Below are 26989 nucleotides of genomic sequence, written 5' to 3' on the forward strand. Positions count from 1 at the left end.
TGGCATAGAGACAGAGTGAGAAGACAGGCTGGGAGAACAAGACCCAAAACCCCATGTCCAAAATGCAACAGAGGACTCCACTGGGTCTCAGAGTGTAGACTGATTCAGGGAAACGGGATGAGGGGCCCAGCTCAGGGCCCCAGGCAAAAAACACTTGGGGCATGATGGCAGCCGATGCCACACCCAGAGAGTGCCTCCAAATCCAATACCCAGACATGACCAATCAGCCAGGAAGCCATCTGAGGGGAGAAAGGGATTACACAATCAGTCAGCCAGGAAGCAACATGATGGGAGAAAGGGACTACAATTAGGGAGGATAGAGTTGTATGCAGCTGGGACAATTGAGATACCCCCTGGAGAGGTGAAATCTGTTCCTCTCCAACCTATGGATCCCTTGCCTCCAGGCACAGTAGGCTTGACCATTTCACCTCCTGAGAGTACTTACAAAACAGTGTTCATTCATACACTGATGTGGGAAACTGGGGAATGTGTAGATAATATCCCAGTCACTAACACAGGGAGACAATGTGTGACTTATCAACCAGGGGAAGTAGTAGCATCAGGTTTATTGATACAGACTCCTAATAAGCAACCTGGTGACAGTCACCCATGTTCTGACTCCAAGCAGAAAAACCCAGGAATATACTGGACAGCAGCTGTGACAGCTGACCGACCTATGCTCACCATCTATATAAATGGCATAGCATTAGAAGGATTGGTGGACACAGGTGCAGATCGCACAGTCATTAGAGGTGCCAACTGGCCCAGTCACTGGCCAAAGAATAAGGCAGACACCTACATGTTTGGGGTAGGTGGATCAATAGCAGCTGAAGGTAGTGCTACCCCTTTGAGATGGATATTTGAAGGTGAAACAGGAGTTTTTACTCCTTTTATAGTTGAAAAAATCCCCATCAATCTGTGGGGAAGAGACATTTTACAACAATTAGGGTTAAAAATGAGTACTTCGGTTTTTTAGGCAGGGCTGCTGTTGAAGGCCTGCCAACACTTTCACCTGTTCCTATCCAGTGGAAAACTGATACATCAGTGTGGATAGAACAGTGGCCCTTAGATAACAATAAAATTCAGGCCTTACTAGATATAGTACAGGAACAACTTGACCAAGGACACTTGCAACCTTCTCTAAGTCTTTAGAATTCCCCAGTATTTGTTGTAAAAAAGAAATCTGGAAAATGGAGAATGTTGACTGATTTAAGAAAGGTAAATGAACAGATGGAAACTATGGGAACTCTTCAACCTGGACTTCCATCTCCTACTCAGTTGCCTAGAGAATGGCCTCTGTGGGTTATAGACATTAAGGATTGTTTCTATTCTATCCCTCTAGATAAGGAGGATATGAAAAGATTTTCCTTTTCAGTGCCCAGCGTTAACTTAGCTGAGCCTTATAAAAGATATGAATGGACAGTTTTGCCACAGGGAATGAAAAACAGCCCTACTATGTGTCAAATGTATGTTGCTGCTGCTCTTAGTCCAGTAAGAAAAGCATTTCCAAAAGTAATGTTATTACATTACATGGATGATATATTGGGATGTACACCTGAGGAACAAATGTTAGAAGCATGTCTACAAAAAACCATAGAAACACTAAGGAATTATAAATTGCACATAGCTTCAGAAAAGATTCAAAGACATGCTCCTTTTCAATATTTAGGATATGAAGTATATCCTAAGATACTTACAGTACAAAAACTCTCCTTAAGAACAGAGAAGCTAAACACCTTAAATGACTTCCAGAAATTGATAGGAGATATCCAATGGATGCGTCCCGTGCTAGGCTTGACTACCTGTCAATTGCAACCATTATATGACATTTTAAGGGGAGACAGTGCTTTAAATTCACCACGTCAGCTTACAAAAGAAGCTCAAGAGACTTTGAGACATAGTAATTTTTTAATTTTTGACAAAGATAACCAGACTGCTACATAATTGGCAATGGATTCTTGAAGAAAAGGTTTCTAAAGTTCCTCTTAAAGGACCAACTATCTTTACAGATGCATCCAAACATAATATTTGCGCTGTGTATTCTCGTGACTTAACTATAAAGAAAGTAATCAGAACTCCTTTTCAGTCCACTCAGCAGAATGAATTGTATGCAATCATTCTAGCTCTTGCTTATTATCCGGGAGACATAAATATAATATCTGATTCGGCCTATTCAGTAGGTGTGGTACAAAGACTTGCCACAGCCCAAATAAAATTTGTAGCCTCCAATATATATCAGCTCTTTAAAGAGCTTCAAGAGCAAGTGAGAAAGCATCCAGGTAAGATTTATATTTTGCATGTCCACTCCCATAGTGGACTTCCAGGTCCTATTTTTGATGGTAATTCAAAGGCAGATAGCCTTCTAACCATGCTGGCCAGTACTCCTTTATTTCAAGAAGCACAAGAGTCTCATTCTAAATATCATCAGGCTGCCCAAGCTTTACGTTTGCAGTTTGGAATAACAAGAGAAGAAGCTAGGAGCATAGTAAAAGCCTGTACAGCTTGCCTTCCTTTCCACATTCCTACACTCCCTCCAGGGAAGAATCCTCGTGGTTTGAGACCTAATGAAATTTGGCAAATGGATGTGACCCATTATAAATCTTTTGGTCGTCTATCTTTTATCCATGTCATGGTAGACACCTTTTCAGGATTCACATTTGCAATGCCAGCAGCAAAAGAGACAGCCCAAGTGGTAACTGAATTCCTTATACAAGCATTTGCAATTATGGGTGTTCCACAAGCAATAAAAACAGACAATGGACCTGCATATACATCTAAACATTTTACACACTTTTGTGCACAGTATAAGATTTTTACATACCACGGGCATACCCTTTAATCCTCAAGGGCAGGCAATAGTAGAGAGAAGAAACAGAGATATTAAGACACTCCTCCAAAAACAAAAGAAAGGGGGAGCCACGGGTAACCCTAGAGAACTTCTAAATTTAGTTCTCTATACCATTAATTTTTTAATTTTTGACAAAGATGCACTGGCTCCAGCAGACAGGTTTTATAACTCACCGGAAGGGCAGTGTCCAGTGCGAGCAGCTCCACTGTCTTTAGATAATCGCCAAGTGATGTGGAGAGACCCAGAAAGTGGTGAATGGAAGGGACCAGATAGGTTAACTGCTTGGGGGAGAGGGTTTGCTTGTATCTCTACAGATGGAGAAGGAATCAGATGGGTGCCAACGAGCCATATTCGCCTTGTCCATTGGAGAGAGACAGAGCAGACCCTTGAAACGAAGGAGAAGGCCCAAGAAACATCGGGTGGTTCCGTTGCTGACTGTGCCCACCACTGAAAGAACCTGGCAGTTATGGCGTTTGACCCTATGGACATCAAAAACTGTTGGACTTGAAAATCCTCAGGAATCATTGGATTCTCTGAGACATCATAAGACTATTGTAGGACTTGAAAGTCTCAGGAATCATTGGATTCTCTGAGACATCATAAGACTATTGTAGGACTGAAATCCTCAGGAATCATTGGATTCTCTGAGACATCATAAGACTATTGTAGGACTGAAAGTCCTCAGGAATCATTGTATTCTCTGAGACATCATAAGACTATTGTAGGACTGAAAGTCCTCAGGAATCATTGGATTCTCTGAGGCATCATAAGACTATTGTAGGACTTGAAAATCCTCAGGAATCATTGGATTCTCTGAGGCATCATAAGACTGTTGCTGGACTTCAAAACCTTGTGGGGATCATTGGATTCCCTAACATATAAAAAGACTGATGTGGGACTTCAAAACCTTGTGGGGATCATTGGATTCCCTAACATATAAAAAGACTGATGTGGGACTTCAAAACCTTGTGGGGATCATTGGATTCCCTAACATATAAAAAGACTGATGTGGGACTTCAAAACCTTGTGGGGATCATTGGATTCCCTAACATATAAAAAGACTGATGTGGGACTTCAAAAACTTGTGGGGATCATTGGATTCTCTAACATATAAAAAGACTGATGTGGGACTTCAAAAACTTGTGGGGATCATTGGATTCCCTAACATATAAAAAGACTGATGTGGGACTTCAAAAACTTGTGGGGATCATTGGATTCCCTAACATATAAAAAGACTGATGTAGGACTTCAAAAACTTGTGGGGATCATTGGATTCCCTAACAGTGAAGCAATGGACAATAGATTGGTTTTGGACTATCTCTTGGTTGCTGAAGAAGGGGTATGTGTGTCTGGTGTTTACATACCCTCCTTCTAGTTCTTCTGGAAATCTCTTACAATACCATGTTGATTTATATTGTTTGTTATATCACTACTTGCATGTATAATTCCTGTTTGTTACACCACATCGAGTCTGCACTGACTGTGGGGAGAGTCACCACTAATAGCCTCTGCGTTATTGCTATGTGCTTGTGTAATAACTCCCATGCTGATGGGTTTGTGCATACTTGTCTCTAATAAGGCCCTTCAATCCAGAAACCCGCTAACAAATCCCCACTTCTCTTTGGTGCTTTTCATCTCCCTTCCTGAGATGTCAGGGAGGGCGTGATTATCTCCTTTTTAGTGCTTTCATCTCCCCTCCTGAGAAGTCAGGGGGGGGGGTCGTGATCACCTCCTTTTTGGGGTTCTCATCTCCCTGAAAAGTCAGGGATGGCGCGACCTCCTGTGGTCTAAAACAAAAGAAAGCGGGAGATGTAAAGGGCTAGAACTGAGCAATGCACTTGGATAATGAAGCACGTGAGACTAATTGCCAATTGGACAATTCTCTATTAACTGTTTGAAGGTTGACCCTCCCCAGCCAGTCTGTGCTGACTTGATTGGTGGGACAAAGAGTGGGAAGTGACTTGTGTGGGAGGAGTAAGAGAAACTTGGGTGGTGGAACTCACACTCACTTGCACTCGTGACCTGGCGTTGGAGGTGACGGTAAAGATCTAGAATAAAGACATTTAGTGATCCTGAAAAAAAAAAAAAAAAAAAAAAATAGAAATTGTAAATTAAAAAAAGAATCTGAATCACCTTGAATATTTTGTGTCTGATATCATTTGCTTTTTCCATGCATGAACAGCAGTTGAATAATGTCAACTGGAGTGAATATTATTCTACAGTAAGGCCAGTTAGAAAGGAAGTGTAGGCATAAATAAATTATAATTGAATCATAGACCTATTCTAAAAGCATGTTCTTTCTTTGGTAATTTAACTTTTTCTATTGAATTGGAGAGTTGTTATAAAGGGTCATAGTTTCATGTCTAAAAGTGTTTAGAATGTAGAAGTTTCATATTCCCACTAAAGGAACAAATGCAAATTTGAAATCAAGCTCCTGAATAATTTGCTTTCCCATCATAAAAAAAAAAAAAAAAAAAAAAAAAAAAAAAAAAAAAAAAAATCAATGAAATCTATTGCATTGTTAACCTGAAGCATTTCATTTTGGTCTCAAAGATCTTTCTGTAACTAAAAGATAGTGGCCAAAAGGATCAATCTCCACTTTGGTTGGTGTTCAAAGCAATAAATTACCACATCTTATCAGCATTTTTCAGCGTCTACTTTAGGCTGTTATTTTGATGTTACTATAGGATTGCCACTGTTTTCTGCCATTCGCAAGCAAAATTTGTAGAAAACAAAGACAAGTTATGACTTTAATGTCTAAACATATATTTTCCATTATCAAAACATATTCAAGTACAATTACTCATTTCAGTAAGACAATGATTTTTGACTTTGCTAAGAAAAAAATGAAAATATTACAGTTTTCCTGGAAATTAGTATGGCAGAAATTAGATATGGATCCACACTTAACACCATATACCAAGATAAGATCAAAATGGGTCCATGATTTAGGCATAAAGAGGGAGATAATAAATAGATTAGAGGAACAGAGGATAATCTACCTCTCAGACTTGTGGAGGAGGAAGGAATTTATGACCAGAGGAGAACTAGAGATCATTATTGATCACAAAATAGAAGATTTTGATTACATCAAACTAAAAAGTTTCTGTACAAATAATACTAATGCAAACAAGATTAGAAGGGAAGTAACAAATTGGGAAAATATTTTTAAAAACAAAGGTTCTGACAAAGGTCTCATTTCCAAAATATATAGAGAACTGACCCTAATTTATAAGAAACCGAACCATTCTCCAATTGATAAATGGTCAAATGATATGAACAGACAATTCTCAGAGGAAGAAATTGAAACTATATCCACTCACATGAAAGAGTGTTCCAAATCACTACTGATCAGAGAAATGCAAATTAAGACCACTCTGAGATACCACTACACACCTGTCAGATTGGCTAAGATGACAGGAACAAATAATGACAAATGTTGGAGGGGATGTGGGGAAACTGGGACACTAATACATTGCTGGTGGAGTTGTGAAAGAATCCAGCCATTCTGGAGAGCAATCTGGAATTATGCCCAAAAAGTTATCAAACTGTGCATACCCTTTGACCCAGCAGCGCTACTACTGAGATTATATCCCAAAGAAATACTAAAGAGCGGAAAGAGACATATATGTGCCAAAATGTTTGTGGCAGCTCTTTTTGTTGTAGCTAGAAACTGGAGGATGAATGGATGTCCATCAGTTGGAGAATGGTTGGGTAAATTGTGGTATATGAAGGTTATGGAATATTATTGCTCGGTAAGAAATGACCAGCAGGAGGAATATAGAGAGGCCTGGAGAGACTTAAATCAACTGATGCTGAGTGAAATGAGCAGAACCAGAAGATCACTGTACACTTCAACAACAATACTGTATGAGGATGTATTCTGATGGAAGTGGAAATCCTCAACATAAAGAAGATCCAACTCACTTCCAGTTGATCAATGATGGACAGAGGTAGCTGCACCCAGAGAAGAAACACTGGGAGGGGAATGAAAATTGTTAGCACTAATATCTGTCTGCCCAGGTTGCATGTACCTTCGGATTCTAATGTTTATTGTGCAACAAGAAAATGATATTCGCACACATGTATTGTACCTAGACTATATTGTAACACATGTAAAATGTATGGTATTGCCTGTCGTCGGGGGGAGGGAATAGAGGGAGGGGGGGTAAATTGGAAAAATGAATACAAGGGATAATATTATAAAATATATATATATATATATATAATAAAAAATAAAAAAAATAAAAAAATAAAAAAAAATAATAAAAAAAAAAAAAGAAAATATTACAGTTTTCTTTGTCATAAATTAGTCATATATCATGATAAACCAGTAAGGGCACATTCATAGTTGTTTTGTACCAATAGTTTGGAGCTTTCCTGTCTAAAAATTCATCTTATTACATTGGGTCCCTCTCCTCATGGTTATTTTTTTCTATTTTATCTTGTATATATCTAAGTAGTTATAAGCTACTTGAGGGCAGTTGCTGTTTCTACCTCTCTATGTATGTATGTATGTATGGAACAGTGTGTGGCACATAATAAGCACTTAATAAATGCCTATTGCTTGCTTGAATGACTGATTGGAAGACTTTTTAACTCTAAGGGTGAAAACTAGCTTGCTCTATTAAATATATCGTAGTTTAGATGAGCATCCATATTTGTCCCACCCTTGTTTCTTCTCAAGAAACTGTGACAGAATGTATATGATTGCACTGGATTGTTCTTACCCTCTGGCTAATGACTGGTGTCACCCAAGCTAGGAAGCTTGGGCTGTTGTTTACTAATTTGACAGGTATAACTTGTCAAGGTTAAAAATGGTTGGGAATTTCACCCATTTACCCTTGTCAGTAATGTTGATTGCCATAGGCTGGGGATTCTCTCTTTTGTGTCTCTCAGCGTTTCCTGAGATTTGCTTTTTATTTACTTGGCTAAAGCAGGCAAGGGAATTAGCTATGCCAGAAAGGTAATAGTGGAAAAGATATCAATAACAGTTGGGCTTTACTTTGAACTGAAATATCATTTTTTCATATGTCATAGTCTTAGGAATTATTTGGTATTCACTTAGTACAATTAGCTATCCCATAGATGCAAATTAATAATAGCATAACATGAGAAAGAAAAAAAAAAAAAGGATTCCATAGTTAAATGAGTTTCTGAGTAAAAGTACAATGAAGATTATAATGGAATTCTCAATCTCAATATTTATATTTAGAAGACAATTTTTTTCTTCCTATGTTCCTTGAGGGATCCTATTTTGTTTTAATTTAATCTAATAACAAGATTTTAGTAGTTCAACTTTTAAGAAAAAAAGTCAAGATTTCCAAAGGAAACATCTTGGTTTCCCAAGTTAATTCAGTTTTATCAAATATGTCATGGTAACAGTGAAAGGAATATGTACTAGTCAGATAACTAATCCTTTGGTCATTCACAAATTCTATTCCTCAGTGTTTTAAATTATTACTTAATTCATATTTTAATTACTTACTAATTGATCTTCAATGTCTCTGTGTTCACATGGACAATTGTTCCCACCTGAGAGTCTCATTCTAGGAAAATTCATACAATAAAGCCAAGGTTACTTGCTTTATATTTTTGTTTGTTTGTTTGAAAAATCTGAGAAGGGAGGAATAACTAGTATGAGAGGAGGAAAGGAATAGGAAGAGGCCTGAAAAACCTGGTGTTTGTCCTATGAGAAACATAAAGCAAAACTGAGTCTCAGAAATTTTATAATTTGCAACATAGTTGAAAGGATCTTAAACTAAAGTTTAAGGATCTATGGTATAGTGAATAGAGTACTGGATTTTTATTCAGGAAGATAAAGGCTCAGATCCAGCTTAAACAAGTTACTTTCAGCAAATGATATATGCAAATTATCAAACCTTTCTGAGTTTCTTCATCTATAAAATGAGGGCTTGGAATTAATGAGCTCTCAAGTCCTTTTATGCCCCAAATCCATGATCCCATGATTTGAATTGTAATCCCAAATCTTATTACATGTGTGATCTTGGGCAAATCATTAAGGAATTTAGATAGAACACTGGGCCTAGAATCAGGAAGAACAGAATTTAAATACAGACATGGAAACTATCTGTTTAAGTCTGAGGAAGTCATTTAACTTCAATTTGCCTCAGTCTCCTTAACTGTAAAGTGGGGATAAAAATAACACTTACATTGCAAGATTGCTGTGAGGATCATATTTGAAAAGCACGTAGCACAGTGCTGGCACAGAGTAGGTAACATATAAATGTATTCCTCTTAATCTTTCTGGCTTTCAGTTTCCCTACAATAAATTCTAAGGTATGATTTATCATTTGATTCAATGAAAATGTTGCCCATGATCACAGAGCCAATAAATGAAATCAGTACTGACATTTTGTCTTCTGAATCCCTACCCATTAAGTTCTTATTTATTTTTTTTGTTTATTTTGTTTCTTCATTTTGTTGTTGTGCCTATACTTTTATATATGAAAACACTGTATTTAGGAATAAGGATTTTTTTTCTTTTTCTTTTTTTTTTGGGGGGGGGTATGGTGAGTCAGAGGTGGGTTAAGAGTTTTAGTAGCAAGATGATACTATAATTGTAAGCCACATTTACAAGACTATGGAAGAATTTCCTTAACAAATTCTTCAGGTATAGGTCTGAGTACAAAACCTCTGTCTTTCCTTAGGCCATTTTTGCTACTTTTAAGCACCTGCAAATTTTATCAAGGTATCCCTTCCTTTTCCCCTTTTACCATTACCTCCATTTTATCTTCCACTTGTTTTCCCCTAAATGTTTTTCTTCTACCTTCCTTTTGTTTCATCTTGTCTTTCACTGTATGTTCTAAGATGAGAAGACAGGAAAAGTGGAAATGGTGGGAATGGTGGTGATGGTGATAGTGGTTGCAGTTTTCTTGACTCAAACCTTATAGGTGATCCAAACATTTTGCTGTTTGTAATACTGAAAAAGGTTTATAATTATTGGGTAGAAGACTAGACAAGACAGTCATTCATGACTGCCAGCAATCAACAGTTAATCTAGGTGGCTTGTAGGGTCCTTAATATAACCCTATGAAGAAGCATTTATTAACTACCACATGAAATAGGCACTGTTCTAAATTTGGTACCTTTCTTATGCTAAAAATAGAGAATGGAATCAAAGAAAGAACTTTCTAGAGTTAGTCAAGGACATCTATTGAGTGCCTATGGTATTCTAGGGATAATAAAGAAGGATGTGGAAAAGTAATGAGTTAAGAAAATCAATTAAGTAACATACTTACTGCAAACAGTGGTTCATTTGAAATTTATAAAGAGTGACTGCTAGAACTCTATAAATATTCATTAGTGATTATTCACAGGAGCCCAAGAAGTACATTGGTATTGTTGTGCCAATTTTAAAGATGAAGAAATTGTAGCATTGACAGATTATTAATTAAATAGTCCTGTGTCAAACAATTAGTCAATAGTGTAGCCCAGGCAAAACTTTAAAGCCCTTGAGTGTAAAGTTGTTTACCACATTAGTATACTCTTATAGAATGGAAAGTATAAAATTTTAATAGTGGAAAAAACAGCAGAGAGTGGTGAACTGTATTTTACCTTTCTTAACATAAGAAATATTTCAAGTGTGAATGGAAAGGTATATCTAATTCCTCTGCTTATCTTCCTTTACTCTAGTTCTTATACAGGACCAAACAACAGAACTCCTTATCTGAGACCTCTAAGACAGAGATAAGAAAGTTATTTTTCTCACTTCTGAAATGGAATATACTGCTCCCAAGAACAATGCTTATTAGTTGTGTACCTGGGATGATGAAATATTTCTATAAAGTTAGATAACTTATAAAATAAAACTCATATTAAGAAGCCTACTTGCCCCATAGAAACATATTTTTTCTATGTGCTAAATGATGTTTATCCTTGACTACTCTAGTAACAAATATATAAAATAAAGCATTTCACTGATTTGTTTTCAAAATTTTAGTAAAATGACATTGTGGGGTTCCATTACTACTAATCATATACAAATTGTAATCAAAGAGTCAATGGATCCACGATATAATTGAAATAAGGATTCCCTTTCACTGCAGATTGCCATTCATACATTTTCATCACAACTTAATTTTGTCTATATTCTTCCATAGATCATATACATGGTGATAAAATAAAGGAGCAGATGAAAATTTCACAACTAAGGGAAGCACTAGAAGAGTATTAAAATTACTAATACAATAATCATAAATAATGAAATGAGATAATAGAATGATAGCTAAGTATTTTATAGAGCTTTAAGGTTTGCAAAAGTACTTTACATCTGTTATCTCAGTTGTTCCTCAAAATCCTCATAGGGAGTATTATTATCCCTATTATACAAATGAAGAAACAGAGGGGAAAAGACCTAAGCATCCGAGGCAGAATTCTAAATCATGTTGCTTGCTTCAAATCTGCCCCTGTATTATAACACCAAGTTCGATCATATCATCACATATCATAGGTTTATAGTAGAATGGGCCTTAAAATTCATTTATTCTAATACCCTCATTTTGCAAATGAAGAAGCCGATGAATGAAGAGTTTAAATGGACCTCAGAAGCATCAAGTTCAAATTCCTTTAATTTGTTGTTGTTGAGTCATTTTCAGTAGTGTTCAACTTTGCATAACCTTATTTGGGTTTTTCTTGCTAAAGATAATGGAAGGGTTTGCCATTCCATTCTCCCATTCATTTTACAGATGAAGAAATTGAGGCAAAAAAAAATTAAGTGACTTAAGGGTCATATAGCTAGTGAATATCCTCAGGAAAAGGAGTGTTCCTGACTTTGGGTCTCACTCTATTCACTATCATCTAGCTGCCCACTTAAAATTTTAAAGCCAAGGAAACTAAGGTTTAAAGCCAAGGAAACTCATCTACTGACACAGAAATTGTCCTTCAAAAATTGAATCCTGATTCTCACATTCCATATACGACACTCTCTTTTTCCAATGAATGATCCTACCTTTCAGTGTTCTGGAAAATGCTCTCTGTTCATTTTTACAAACATTTCATAGGTAATGGAGATAATAATAGCATCTGTCTTCCAACATTGTTGTAAAGATCAAATTAAATAATTCTTGTAAAGCTCTTAGCACAGGGTCTGGCATATCTTAAGCTCTATATAAATGTCAGCTATTATAGATATAATGGAGAGTGAAGAAAAAGTATTGTTAGAATCTAGACCTAGATGACTTAGTACTATAAGGATGAAAAAAAAAAATACTTTTCCTCTTTAAATTTGTCTATTGCCTCTAAGAACTTCTAGTTCCCTTTAAGACCCAAGACCTAATTCTCACACATATTGTGATCCTAGAGGAATCTTTGAATCTGTTCATTGATGCTATGAAAATCTCTGACTGTAAATTGCTGAGCAGAAACTTAACTGCACTTGTACAAGTTTCCTCTTTGGGAATTCTATATAACAATGAAATCATAGGCTCAGTCCCATTCTAATCTATCTCATGTTTTTTACTGACATTCATATGCATATTATTTGTTTCCAACAGAATACAAACTCCTTGAGAGTAGGAACTATTTTGTTCCTGTCCTTTTATCCCCAGCTATTAGTCCATTAGCCAATACTTAGTGGACTCTTTTAACAACTTGACCTGTTTTCTTGAGTTTACATGTTTTCCAGAATCATTGGACCTGGGCTATGAAGGAGGCTCTGAAAGACTCAAGGATTGAAATCCTCTCCTAAACAGATATAATTTATTATTTCTTTCTTTAGCTGTACTCTCAATGTGTCCTTGAGAAAAACAAACAAACAAACAAAACAAAACAAAACAAAAAAAACCAAAACAAAACAAAAAAAAAAAAAAAAAAAAAAAACTAGATATAAGATAAATACCCATCAGTTTGCACCAGACTACTGTTCAACTGGGACTCTTGTAGATAAGAAAACCTTGATAACTTCATAGTCTCACATTTACCAAGGGAAAACAATGCTACTTTTCTCCCTCTCCTTTGGCTCCCTTCCTTTTCCAATACCTCTCCCATTTGGAAGCGGATTGCCTGTCATTCCTCCTATGAGATTTCTCCCATTTGTAACTCATAAATATTCTAGTTTCTGTCTAGATTGTGAACTTCTTAATACTTGATATAAGAATTCCACTCCTTGGTGTTGGCCATCTTGTTCAAATGCCAAACATACATTTATCAAAAAGGCTATTTTATGGAGAACTCACACAGGACAAGAGCTCACAAAGTGTTCAGAAAAAGTGATACAAGGACATGCTCAAAGTCTCACTTAAGATCTTTAGAATTGAATGCATGATATTAGAGACACTGGCATAGGACTACCCGATATAGCATATCCTCATCAGGGAACATACTGTGCTCTATGAGCAAAACAGAATTGAATTAGCTCAGAAGAAATGTAAATACTCAAAGTTAGAGAGTCCACCCCTAAATGTTCATAATGACTACTTGTGAGTTAAGGTAGTGCATTCTGGCTTGTATTGATCTGGTCACAGTTGGACACACTGTAATTCAGTTCTAACGTGGTAATGTTATTTTTGTCCTCTTTAAGAACAAAGGACAATGAGAATAAAGAACAACAACCAACTAACTGGAAATTCTACATGCATGTTCATTTCTTTTCTAATAAATCCAGTTTCAATACATGTCTCATGGACTTGATTATTTTTTGGCTAACAATTCTTAATAAATAATTACTGGATCAAACAAAACTGCAACAGTTCAATCTTTTTCACATAATTTTGCTTTGTAGAAACTTCTAGAGTTTGTATTCACCTGGTTTAGTCATAAAGAACATAGATTCTGAGAATTACTTAATTTTTTTTCATTTACAAATGGAGTGATAATAGCACCTGCTTTTCAGGGTGAAGGAAAAATGAGACAATATTTCTAAAGTACGTTGAAAGCAAATGAGTAATTGAAAAAAATTATAAGCTTTTTATTCTCAATTGCCTATGTATAATGAGGTAAAACGTAGGATAAAAGTGACATGAGAAGCATAAAGGAATGACTGTCTGACCCTTTGTGCCTTTATATTTTCCCTTTTCCAAATCATATCCTCTTTAGATTTTATATTCCGAATTAAATATTAAGTAATTTTTTTCACATTCTAAATTATTTTGAAACTTATTTTTTGACATTTATGAACTGAAACTAAGTAAAAGAACCAGGAATATATTGTACAAGGTAACAACTATCATACAATGATCAACTGTGAATGACTTATTCTCAGCAGTGCAAAGATACAAGACAAAAACACACACACACAAAAAAAATTACAATGAAAAATCCTAATAACCTCTAGCAAAAGAACCAATAGAGTCTGAATGCAGATTGAAACATATTATTTTTCACTTTTAAAACAAATTTTGACCTATGTTTTCTTTTACAATACGACTAATATGGATATGTTTTGCATGAATGCATTTGTATGACATATATAAAATTGCTTATCATCTCAGTAAGAAAGGTGGAAAGGGAGGAAAGGAAAGAATTTGGAACTCAAAATGTTTTACATATATTTTTGGAAAAATTATATATAAAATACCTGAAAATAAAAGTTACTTTTCTCTTTTTGGTTAGGCCTCTATCTGTGCTTTCAAATTTGTTTCAGATTCTTAGTCACCAATGTAGATATGACAAAATAAAGACAAGAGATAGGTTTGGCTGGATTCTTGCCTGGGTAAAAAGTACATAGAGGAGGTTACAGTGATTTGGGTTAGAATCTAAGATTAGGTGATACATCACAAATAAGCAATGCAATAGCTGTCAAGAATTTAGATGAATGAGTCAAAGAGAAGCAGTCTTTGCCCCAACTTTCTTAAATGTAAAATCCTTAAATGCATTTTAGGTATTGTGAAAAAGACCTCAAGATCCTCTTGAGCCATAAGGCAGAGGAAGAAGGAAATCCACAATGGCAGTTTTCTACATTGATCTATTAAATAAATGCTGAGCTTTTTTCAAAGAAACTTGTAGATACCTCAGGACATTTACATGAGCACATTGCCTTAAAAGGAAACAAGAGTTTCAAAGAGAATGGGATAAAAACCAAAAAGTAGCTTAAGTCAGTCAGGAATCTAAAATCTGGGAAATCTTAAAAAGAAAGTTATGAGAGTATTGAAACATTATATATAGTCTACTTGACAATTTCTTAACATTTTTGACTGCCCTCTTAATTCATTAGCATTTTTAGTCCATATGTCCTTTTACACTGTTCATCTTTCCTCCTCCTCTCATAACATTCATCAATCTATATAGGTACCCATTTTTACATGTATATACATGTGTTTATATATGTGACATTATATATGCATATACATGTTTCCTATATTTATATACATGTGTGTGTGGGTATATTATTGGAGTAATAGGTAAAAGGGCAATGATGGTCCAGTCCTGTGGGCATGCATTTTGGTGACTGTGAATCTGAAATTTCATAGTAACATACAATAGAGGACAAAGCTCTCTACTTCAAATAATGCATAGGTATTTCCTATCCACTTAGGCCAGGGCAAGGCAAAGATCTTTGGTTTAGCTATTGAACCAGAAATGAGACCTACAAAAAAAAGATTATTTTATGGGCATCTCAAGATTTCTCTATTTCTTGATTGTTTTCAGGTAAGGCATTTTCCGCTGTAAGCTCCCAGATGAGAAGAGAGGCACATGCAGTCGTTACAAAGGCCTTTTGTTGTTAAATGCCTATTTTTGTCATTGACCAAAATGTGCCTGTGGACATGGCAACCACATTTCTTCATCCCTTTGTGCTTGTTCTATCCTGTTTTTAGGTGAAGGAAGACTTTTTGGAGACAGTTGCAAATTTGTGAATTTTGAAAGGTCAGAAACTCAGTTTGCTGGCAACCAAGCCTGGTGAGTTGCCAGTATCCCGACTGAAATGATTAAGCTGAAGTGGTAGTCCACATCAAAATTGAACAAAAGCTGAGTTTGTAGGGACTTGCTTGGGGAGTGTAGCACTTGAGTAATAGCAGCTAAAAGGGAACAATTTATTCATTAGGTACGCCACATTTGGAAGGTAACTTGGTGGGGCAAATGTAGCAATCAGTACCAAAGACTACAGGGACTGAGGTACTGTACTGAAGACTATATCTGTGGCTTGAAGAGAAATATTTATTTTTCTTCTGTTCCTGTATCTTAGCATATGTTTCTTTATTAAATAATACTGGATTGATAATCAGTCAGTCAGCCAATGATATTAGAGTTTTGGGGTAAAGATAACAACAGTAATTTATTTTAGAGAAAATAGAGAAGAAAGAGGATTTCAATTAATGGAATTAGAATAACTCATTTTTCACCAAAGAAGTACCCCTAAAACTCTGAAAAGGAGATATAGCCAGACTTACACTTCTAAGGACAGAAAGCAGTTGGAGTGGGAGTGCCATAATAACCATCATTCCCAGGTCTTACTGGCATATAAAAACTATTCCTATAAAGATAATTTCATTCTCCCTGGGTTGGTACTCTAAGAGAAATTTGCAGAACTTCAAGTTTTCATCCTAAACTGACTAAAGAAATGTTTACATAACACATAAGCAACTAGTAATCTAGGCAGAAAACAAATCCTATTGTTTGCATAATTCCATAGGTTTAGGGTTAAAATAAAGAATAACTTCTTATTTTGTTAACTGAAATTTGGAACTATACCCAAAAGGGTATAAAATTGTGCACAAAACTTTGATTAAACAGTACCCCTAATGGGCATCTGTATTCTAAAGTGATAATAAAAGAGATAAAAATATCTACATGTGCAAAAATGTTTGCAACAGCTTTTTGTGTGGGGAATAGCCAAATAACTCGTGGTATATGAATGTAAAAGAATACTATTATTCTGTAAAAAAAAATGATGAGCAGGCTGATTTCATAAATGCTTGGAAAAACTTATGTGAACTGGTGCTAAGTGAAACAAATAAAACCAGGAAAATATTGTATACAGAAACAGCAGGATTGTGATAACCAACTATGAGAGACTTAGCTCTTCTCAGTGATTTAGTGATCCAAGGCAATTCTAATAAAATTTGGATGGAAATTGTCATCCAAATCCAGAGAGAGAACTATAGAGACTGAATGCAGGTCAAAATATAATATTTTCATCTTTTTTTTCTTTTGTTTTGTTTCTTTCTTTCTCATGGCTTTCCATTTTGTTTTGCTTTTCATTGCCAGCATTATTCTTTTGGAAATAGATTAAAAATGAATGTACATGCAAAATGAATAAACAAATAAATAAAAGTTTGGTTAAAAAATAAAAATAAAATACAATTGGCAGCTGAGACATAATGAATCAGTTGGAAAAGAGATAAATTTGAAGCAAGGAAATTGTCATTTGACTTTTGGCAGGTATTAGAATAGGCAGCTCGGTGGCATAATAAATAGAGAATCAGATCTTAAGTCAGAAAGACTCATCTTCATGAAATCAAATCTTCCCTTAGACACTTATTTTCTAAACTGATCTTAAACAAGTTACTTGATCCTGTTTGTCTCAGTTCTTCATCTAGCAAATGAACTAGAAAAGGAAATGATAGATCACTCCACTATCTGCCAAAAACCCTAAGGGAGATCATGAAGAATCATAAATAACTGAAGAACCACAACAGGTTGTGACCAGAGGCAAGTTCTTTAACCTATTAGTGCCTCAAGCACTCCTCTGATATGCTAAATTATCAACTATGTGTCATTTTTTTTCGTGAGCAGACTTTAAATATTAAAATTTTCTCATAATATTGAAATTATATGACAAAATCAAACAAAAGCCACAAAAAGAAAATGAACAAACAAAAATGCCACTGTTAATTCAGCATTAAAGATTAGCAACATGTGGTTAAAATTTGAACAAATTTAACAGAAAGATGAAAAGGAGAAAAATCTAAATCAAGAAATAGTTGGAAAAATAATTAAAATGTATATGATAAATACTGATGAGACCAATAGAAAACACATATAGTTCTTACCAATATATGACATTTATAAAATTTGTCCATGTACAGATAAATTGTAATTTAATGTAAAAAGGAAATAATATTACAGAATCTTTACAATTCACAATTCACTAAAATGCAAATAAATGAGAAAGGAATATCAAAAGACAAACCTAAATTAAAACTAAATAATTCAATTCTAAATAAGAAATGGTTCAAAGAACAAATAATATTGTGAAATACAAGGAAGAATATATGGTAACAGCCTGAAAGAGATCAAAATATGTCCCTATGTAAGTATCAGATGCAGGATCAGGCAGTACTCGGCAACTCCATTGGCTAGAAACTACTTTTCAATCATAGTGTAAGGGTAGAAAGAATCATTTTCAATTAAGAAGGAGTAGTTTCATCCATGTGAAATCTGGACCAATTTCCACTTGCAATTCACAGATTTCTCTTTCCAACATCCTATGTTGCCTAGGGCTGGGCAAATGTCTGAATCTGACATTTGTTGGCTCTGCAGATGAGAATTTGATTTGATGCTTTATTTTAAAATTATTTGGAGAAAAATATTGGGAGTATTGACTTTAATTTTTTTACTAAGCCATCTCAATGCCATCCCTAGGAGTTATTTTCCTTGTATTAAATTAAGAAGGACTGGAAATTCTAAGAAACACTATCACTTTTTATCCCAAAAGTTCATGAACTCTGAAAAACAATATTATTTCCACTCCCAAAATAGTGGACTCCAAAGAGAATAGAGGCCCTTCCTAGGAAAGGATCTAAATGTAGACTCAGAGAATAGTGACAACCCTCTTCTCTAGATCACAACAACTTGAAAGCAACAAAAATTTCCAGTCCTCTCAAAACTAGCTCTGAAAATAGTAATGTTAAAAAGATCTAAGTTTGAGACATTGTTCCTCAATTCCATATGCTAGGAATAAAGTAAAAAAAAAAATTAACATGAAGTTCAAAATCAAGAAACAGGTTTGAAAAATGAGCAAAAAATAATAACAAAGAACATGTCCATTAAAAAAAATGTGGATCAGTGGAACAGATTAGGTTCACAATACATTACAATAAATCATTCTAGTAATTTAGGATTTAGTAACCTAAAAATCCAAGTTTAAGGGACAAGAATTCATTATTTGACAAAAACTATTGGGAAAACTGAAAAACAAAATGGCAGAAAATTGGTATCGAGCAATATCTCACACCATATCCCTATATAAGATTAAAATAGATACATGATTGATATAAAGAATATCATAAGCAAATTAGGTGAGCATGAAATAGTTTGCCTGTCAGTTCTATGGATAAGAGAAGGCTTGATGATCAAATAAGACATAAAGAACATAGTGATGTGTTAAATTGATAACTTTATTATATTAAATTTAAATGGTTTGCACACAGAGCAGAGCCAATATGGTAATTCTTTTCCTGAACTCTCTCTATGACTCACATTAATAGCAAATTCAGCCTCTAAACTGGTGTTAGAATAACAGAACCCACAAATATTGGGAGATTAACAAATTATCAGCAGAACTCTGAACTCTGAAACAAGGATTCTTACAAGGTGTTAATTCAGTGGAATTGATAAAGACAATGGTTATCTAGTTTAGCATGGTGCTTAATAGTTCTCTAAGTTCAGTAGGATTGATTTTAATCTTACAACAAATAATGGTTCCCTAATGATATAATGATTAGTTTATACTGAGTGTAGAGCATATAAGCTGAGACAAACTCAGCCAAGGGACTCAGACACAGAGCCAGAGAAGACAAGAGGACTGGAGGTGGGAGCTCAAGTTCACGGAGCCAAGAAGAGACAGATTCATTCCATCTTCATCAGCCTTGTGGTGGCTGGCCTGGCTTCCTTCTCCACTGAAACCAAGACTCCTGAAGGACCTCCAGGAAGCTAGTTGAAGCCTTGGGCAAGGAAACTAGACTGTAAAGGAGAAAATTAATAGATTTGGATTTTAACGTCTGGCTAGTGATCACGCCACTGAAACAAAGGCTGCTTTAAGACCTCCAGAAAACCAAATGAGAACCTTACATCAGCAGACTAGTTATAATACTTCCAACACAAATACAAAAGGCAAATAGTGAACCCCTAAACATCAGATTTATGAGATCTAGCTATGCCCACCCAGCACCAGAAATTAATCAGCACTGACCCAGCACAGCCATTGCTGCTCGTAGAGGAAGTTTGAACAATCTCTTCTTTGTTCTAAAAGCAGAACTCATTTTTAAAAAATGAGCAAAAAAGCAAAAAGGATTCTGACCACATAGATTTTATGGTGAAACAGAAGAACAAATCTCAAACCCTGAGGTCACTCAAAGCAGATTGTCTCCAGATAAAGCACCAAAAGGTGATATAAATTGTTCCGTATCTCACAAGGCTTTCTTGGAAGAAATTAAAAAGGATCTTAAAAGAGAGTTAGATGAAAAATGGGGAAAGAAAATGAAAACTTTGCATGAGGGTTTGGAAAAGGAAACAGAAATTATCTGAAGAAAACTCCTTACAAAATAAATTTAGTCAAATGGAAACAAATCATATAACCCCTTACAAAATAAATTTGACAAAATGGAGAAAGAAAACAACTCCCTGAAAAACAGAATTTGTGAAATGAAAAGAAGTCCATAGAACAAAACAACTCCTTTGAAAATCCAATTGGCCAAATACAAAAATAATTAAATTATTTGCAGAAACAAAATCAATGCTACAAAAAGCAGAAGGAAAATAGAAAATTAGGGGGAAATTTTTACAGCAAGTGCCTCTGAAAAAGACCTAATATCTCAAAAAATATAAAAAACTGAGTCAAATTTATAAGAATATTAATCATTCTGATAAATGTTTGTCCTTTGTTCTCAAAGAGTACCAAAATAACGTCACTATATTGAGTCACATATGTGCAAAAATGTTTGTGGCAACCTTTTTTGTAGTAGCAAGAAACTGCAAACCAAGTGGATGTTCATCAGTTGGAGAATGGCTGAATAAGTTGGGGTATATGAATGTTATAGAATATTATTTTTTCTATAAGAAGCAATCATCAGATTGATTTTAGAAAGGCCTGGAGGAACTTACATGAACTGATGGTAAGTGCAATGAGCAGAACCAGGAGATATTTATGAATGGCAACAAGAGGATTAAAGATGACCAATTCTGATCGATGTGTCTCTTTCCAACAATGAGATCATTGAGGCCAGTTCCAACAATGTTGTGATGAAGAGAGCCTTCTTCATCCAAAGAGAGAACTGTTGGAAATGAGTGGGGATCACAACTTAGCATTTTTATTCTTTTTGTTGTTGTTTGCTTTTATTTGGCTTTCTTTCTCATTTTTTATCTTATGATCTTATCTTTCTTGTTCAGCAAGATCATTGTGTAAATATGTATAAATATATTGGATTTAACACATTTTTTCACATGTTTAGCTATAATTAGGTTACTAATCTAGTGGAGAGGGAGGAGGGGAAAATTTAGAACAAAACATTTTGCAGGGGTCAATGTTGAAAAAGTATCCATGCATAAGTTTTGAAAATAAAAAGTTTTAATAAAAAAGAAAAAGAAAAAAAAAAAAAAGAAAAAATATATATTGAATCAAGATACAACATACCTGACTATTGCCAATACAATCACAGATCAAACACATAATCCATATGAATAGTTGGATGAAAATGGCTTTAAATCTGTTTATTACATACTTCTTTTGAGCTACTTCAATTCTGCTTTTGTCATAAAGCTCAATGCCTTCTTTCAGGTGTGTAAAGACATGAAACTCTTGAGTCAATGCACTGACATTGGACAATCAAGCATTTGAGGCTAATTACTGATTAGACAATACTCCCTTCCCATTATCCTGTACTGGCCCAATCATTTGGTGTATACAGAGAATTATGGTAGAGACTAAGAGGTGCAGTGAGACCAGCCAGACAGACTCTAGTTGAGAGAGGAGGAGGTGAGGCCACAGAGATCTTCCCCTTGGCTTCTGCCTCTAGAGACCAAGAATAAAGACTTTTGCTTATCCTGACTCCAGCTGATTCTAAGGTATCCAGGGTGCTAATGCTGTCACCACAATGTGGGCACACCATGTTGAGTGGTCTCATAACACTGCTTCCCATGTCTCGCAATAAATTCCAATGTTCTTCAGAGAAATCTGAAGAATATCCTTTTATTGTTTTTGTTTTTGTTTTTGTTTTTGTTTTTTTTGCTAACTTCCATTTGGACACTTGCATCATGTGAGTTCTCTGTAAAATAGTCTTTTAGGCATATATACATTTGACATTCAAACAATATGATAACCTCATGGATTTGTATTGTCTGCAGCAGGTTTTGAATGCTTAGCATTTCATCTCAAGAAAGGATCATCTCAAGAAAGGTCCCTCTCTTCATTCCACTTCCTCACTAAGTGACAAACAGTAAAACATTTTAAGAATTTAATCATTTTGCACCTAGGATCACATGATGTAGATATGAAAGGAAGCTTGAAAAATAGCAATCCAATCACTTCAGTACTTTATCTTCAGAATCATTCTAAGGCAATTCAGATTGAAGCAATTCAATTTCTTATCATGGTTACATTGGTATACTGTACATTTTTATAGGTTTGGGTCAACACATATGTTCTGTAGATCTTAAGTTTGGTAGGCAGTTTAATATCTATTCTCTCTCCCACTTTCCTTTGGAGCCTCCCAAATACTGAACTGTCTCTAGCTATGTGTATATCAACTTCATCATATCTGTGATTTAAGTGAACTGATCCAACCATTCCAGTGAGTAATTTAGAACTATTCCCAAAGGACTTTGAAACTGCACATATCTTTTGATACAGTCATATAAGTTCTAGGCCTGTATTCCAAGGACATATTTACAAAAAGTATTTATAACACTTCTTTTTTTAGTGGCTAAGAATTAAAAATTGATGATATTCCCATCACCTAAGGAATGGATGAACAAGTTGTGGTATATGATTGAAATGACATACTGTTGTGTTATAAGAAAGAATGAACATAAACATACAATTTTTAAAAATATGGAAAGACACAAACTGATATCTAGTGAAGTAAGTAGAATCAAAACACTGTATACAATAACAGCAATATTGTATAAGGGACAAGTGGATGACTTTGCTATTCTAAGCAATACAATGAACAAAGACAATGCAGAGGAACTCATAATGAAAAATGCTATCTGTCTCAAAGAAAGAAATAATAGAGTCTGAAGGCAGACAGAATTATACTGGCTTTCAATTTCTTTTTGGGGGGAGGGTATGTGTGATGATTCAATTTTTTTTCTACAAAATGATTAATACCCAAATATATTTTACATGATTGAACATATATAAACTAATCAGATTGATTATTTTCTTAAGGAGGGAGGAAGAGAAGTTGGATCTTAAAACTTTAAAAATAAATTTTAAAAATTGTTTTTTACATGTAATTGGAGGAAAAATAAAATATTGTTAAACATGTATATATTATATCATAATTTATATTATAAATATCAATATCAACATTAAAAATAAAATATGAAAATACAATTAAAATTATGAACTAATATACCACAATTTCTGACATAAAAAGAAAGCAGCTGTCAGCATTAAATCATAGCCCTAAAACATATTTAACAAGAAGGGATTAACTAATTGAATATACACTTAAAAATTACCAGTCCATGAAATAAACACTCAATATAGTCACAAAATGAAAACTTTGAAACTTAGAGAAGAATGTTACTAAATGGAAACCAAAAAGACTATGGAACTAATATGACAAAAAAATAATTCTTTGAAAAGACTAAAAACATTGATATAGACTTAGCCAAGTAGCTTAAAAAGTGGGAAGGAAACTAAAAATAAAATAAAAGGCTAAAAAAAAATATAAGGAAGCTAAAGAAAAAGCCAGAATTTTCAGAATGTACTATGTATAGTTATATGTCAACAAAATTGAGCACACAAAAGAAATTGATGGCCTTCAAACAATAAAAACTCCAAACCAATATAAAAAACGGGTTTTAAAAAAAAAATAATTCAATCTCAGAAATGTAAACAGAACAAAAGAATATTTCTTAGTACCCTGTGGACTTAGTGGGGAAAAACTGATCATATATTAGGGCACTGAGATATTGTTTAAAAAGGCAGAAAAAGTAAACATACCCTTTACTGGCTCCAATGCAATAAAAATGGTAATAAGTACAGGGAGTACAAACAAATGACACAGACCCAAATGAAATCCTAAATAATGAGATACAAAGAACAAATCATTTAAAAATGATTAATTTTGTAAAGAAAATGGCAACAACAAAATAACATTACAAGGTTTGTAGGATGCAGCGAAAGTAACCTTAAGAGGGAAAATTATATACCTATAAACATTATTTAACAAAACACATAAAGAGAGTATTAATGAACTTAATATTCATTTAAAGAAATTTTAAAATCAATCAATTAACACATTAAAAGCATAAAAGAGAAGATATTAAAAATTAGAGAATATACATAAACTATAAATAAAACTACATAAATTATGAATGAAAGAAATTCTTTAAATAAATAAAATTGTCTTTTTTACTTTTTATTATTGACAGAAATAATGGCTCTTTGTAAGGAAAAGGGAAACATTCAGTTGGGAAAGTAGACAATGTAAAAACAAAGTATATTAATTTAAAAATCTATTTACAAAACAAACCTAAATAAATGGCATTATTTTATAACCTGAGCATTGAAATCCTCCTTAGGTGGGTATTTGTTTGGTAATAGTATATTTATATGTTGTCATGAACTTCTTAGAAATTTTAGTACAGTTAATACATAATATGTAACCGAAGAATTTGTAGTGATATCAAAAAAAAAAAAAAAAAATCAAGAAACAATGATAAATGGTCCTAACAGAGCAACCAATTTTGCAACAGAAAGTAAATGAAACATCAAAAGGCAATTGACAGGAAAGCAAATTTCATCCTGAATAATTCAGCCATGCTAGCTTGCAATAAAAAAGATGATGAGTTTAGAAATGGACATTTATCATTTGCTTTGCTCTCCAGAAATTATTTCATTAACTTTATGAGAACTCTTTTCCCCCTCTCTCATTTATAGTGTACTGACAAAAGCCATTGTTATCAAACATAAGCTACATTCACATCACAACTAGTATGATGAATCATATATATTTCAATATTTTAAAAGTGAGAATTCATTGAAAAGTTTCAAAGGAAAAGAATGTATACCATACATTTCTACTACTTTAGATTCAGTGGCAATCTTGAGACTGAATTCGATGAGACAAAATAATCAGGGTATTGAACATATAGTCTATTTTAAAAAGTCAGACATTTTATTTTTTCTAGAAAATATTATATTCAAAACATAATCCTATCATAGAATACTGTCCCATATAAATTCATCAAGCATGTGGTTACTAGATTTCAGAAAAGATGGCTTCTTTCTCTCTATCTCTAGCCCATACAGTGAAAAAACATGACTTCAAGTGATCCTTCATTATAAAGGATCCACCCATTAGGCTGTGGAAGCTTACATCTGGGTCCCTCTCTTCATTCCACTTCCTCACCAAATGGTAACCAGTAAAACATTTTAAGAATTTAATCATTTTGCTTATAGGATCACATGATGTAGATATGAAAGGAAGCTTGAAAAACGGCAATCCAATCACTTCATTTTGTGGATCAAGATATCAAGGACAAGGGAGGAGTAACTTGTTCAGAGGCATACAAGCTGTAAATAAAGCTAAAATTAACACTCAAGTCTTCCTATACCAAAATATTTCTATTATTTTGGTCAGTGGAAAAATAGTCCCAAACTCATTAAACTAAAATATATCTCCTTTTATCAACTATCTTTCTATTTCTTATTTTTCTTTCTCCTAGCTAACAGCAACTCCCCAATTCTAGATCACTTCCCCACTTGCTACATTATCCAATGGCAATACACAAAGCACAAAATCCATCCTGTTGTTAACAACTACCACTTATGTCACCTCAGTAATTCATCCTTGATATCATTTTATTTTTAATTTTTTATTCCTTTTCAGTAACTTATAACTGCCCCCACAAAGAATCGTACAGCTTTAGCAATCCTTTCTAATACTGACTCTTCGTTTTGCTACTCTTCAATGCCAAAATGTAAAAGATTGGAAATGAAATAGTCATATGCCTTGTTTCCACTACCATTTCAAATCTTTGCTGCACTAATCTTATGCAACAATATCATCTCCAGAAGAGCAGGAAAATAGGGGATGGAGGAGAGAAAGAAAAAAAGGAGGGGAAAGGAAATAGATATTATTTTTATCTTTATATTCCCAGCACTTTGCACAATGCCTGACAAGATTATCAAAGTGAAATATGTTTCTTTTATGAGGTATGCTTACAGATATCAGAGAATGTGAAAGACTAGCATTGTTAAATATATGCACAAAATAGTAGAACATATAAATTTGTAAATGAAAAAGTAATTGAAGTTCAAAAAGACAGTAACATAATAATTGCAGAATTCATTACTGTTTCTTTGTCAGATACAGATAAATGTAATAGAAAAAAATTTAAAAATTAAAGTAGCAGAAAAATTTGAAATATTTACGATATCTCCCATGTTGGAATATTAAAAAGATATCTTCATGCAAAATTTATAATAATCTAGGACTTAAAGAAATAATAAATAAACATTTAAGGGGCATCTATATTAAACACATCTGTTATAAACCACAGGTCAATAAAATTGTAACTAATACAGCTATATACATACATATATATATATATATATATATATATATATATATATATATATATATATATATATATATAGCCATAAATATAACCATAATGAGGAAATAAATAACTAAATCATAATGTGAGTGAGTCAAAAAGCAAATGGTAGAACTAATAACCTAAAGGAGAATATTGGGGCAGCTTGATGACACAGTGAATAGAGTACCAGCTCTGGCATCAGATACTCAACACTTCTTAGGTGTGTGCCCGTAGACAAGTCACTTAACTTCAATTGCCTCAGATAAGAAAGAAAGAAGGAAGGAAAGAAGGAAGGAAGGAAGGAAGGAAGGAAGGAAGGAAGGAAGGAAGGAAGGAAGGAAGGAAGGAAGGAAGGAAGGAAGGAAGGAAGGAAGGAAGGAAGGAAGGAAGGAAGGAAGGAAGGAAGGAAGGAAGGAAGGAAGGAAAGAAGGAAGGAAGGAAGGAAGGAAGGAAGGAAGGAAGGAAGGAAGG

The sequence above is a fragment of the Sminthopsis crassicaudata genome, chromosome 5 (assembly GCF_048593235.1).
Source record: "Sminthopsis crassicaudata isolate SCR6 chromosome 5, ASM4859323v1, whole genome shotgun sequence".
Classification (NCBI taxonomy): Eukaryota; Metazoa; Chordata; class Mammalia; order Dasyuromorphia; family Dasyuridae; genus Sminthopsis; species Sminthopsis crassicaudata.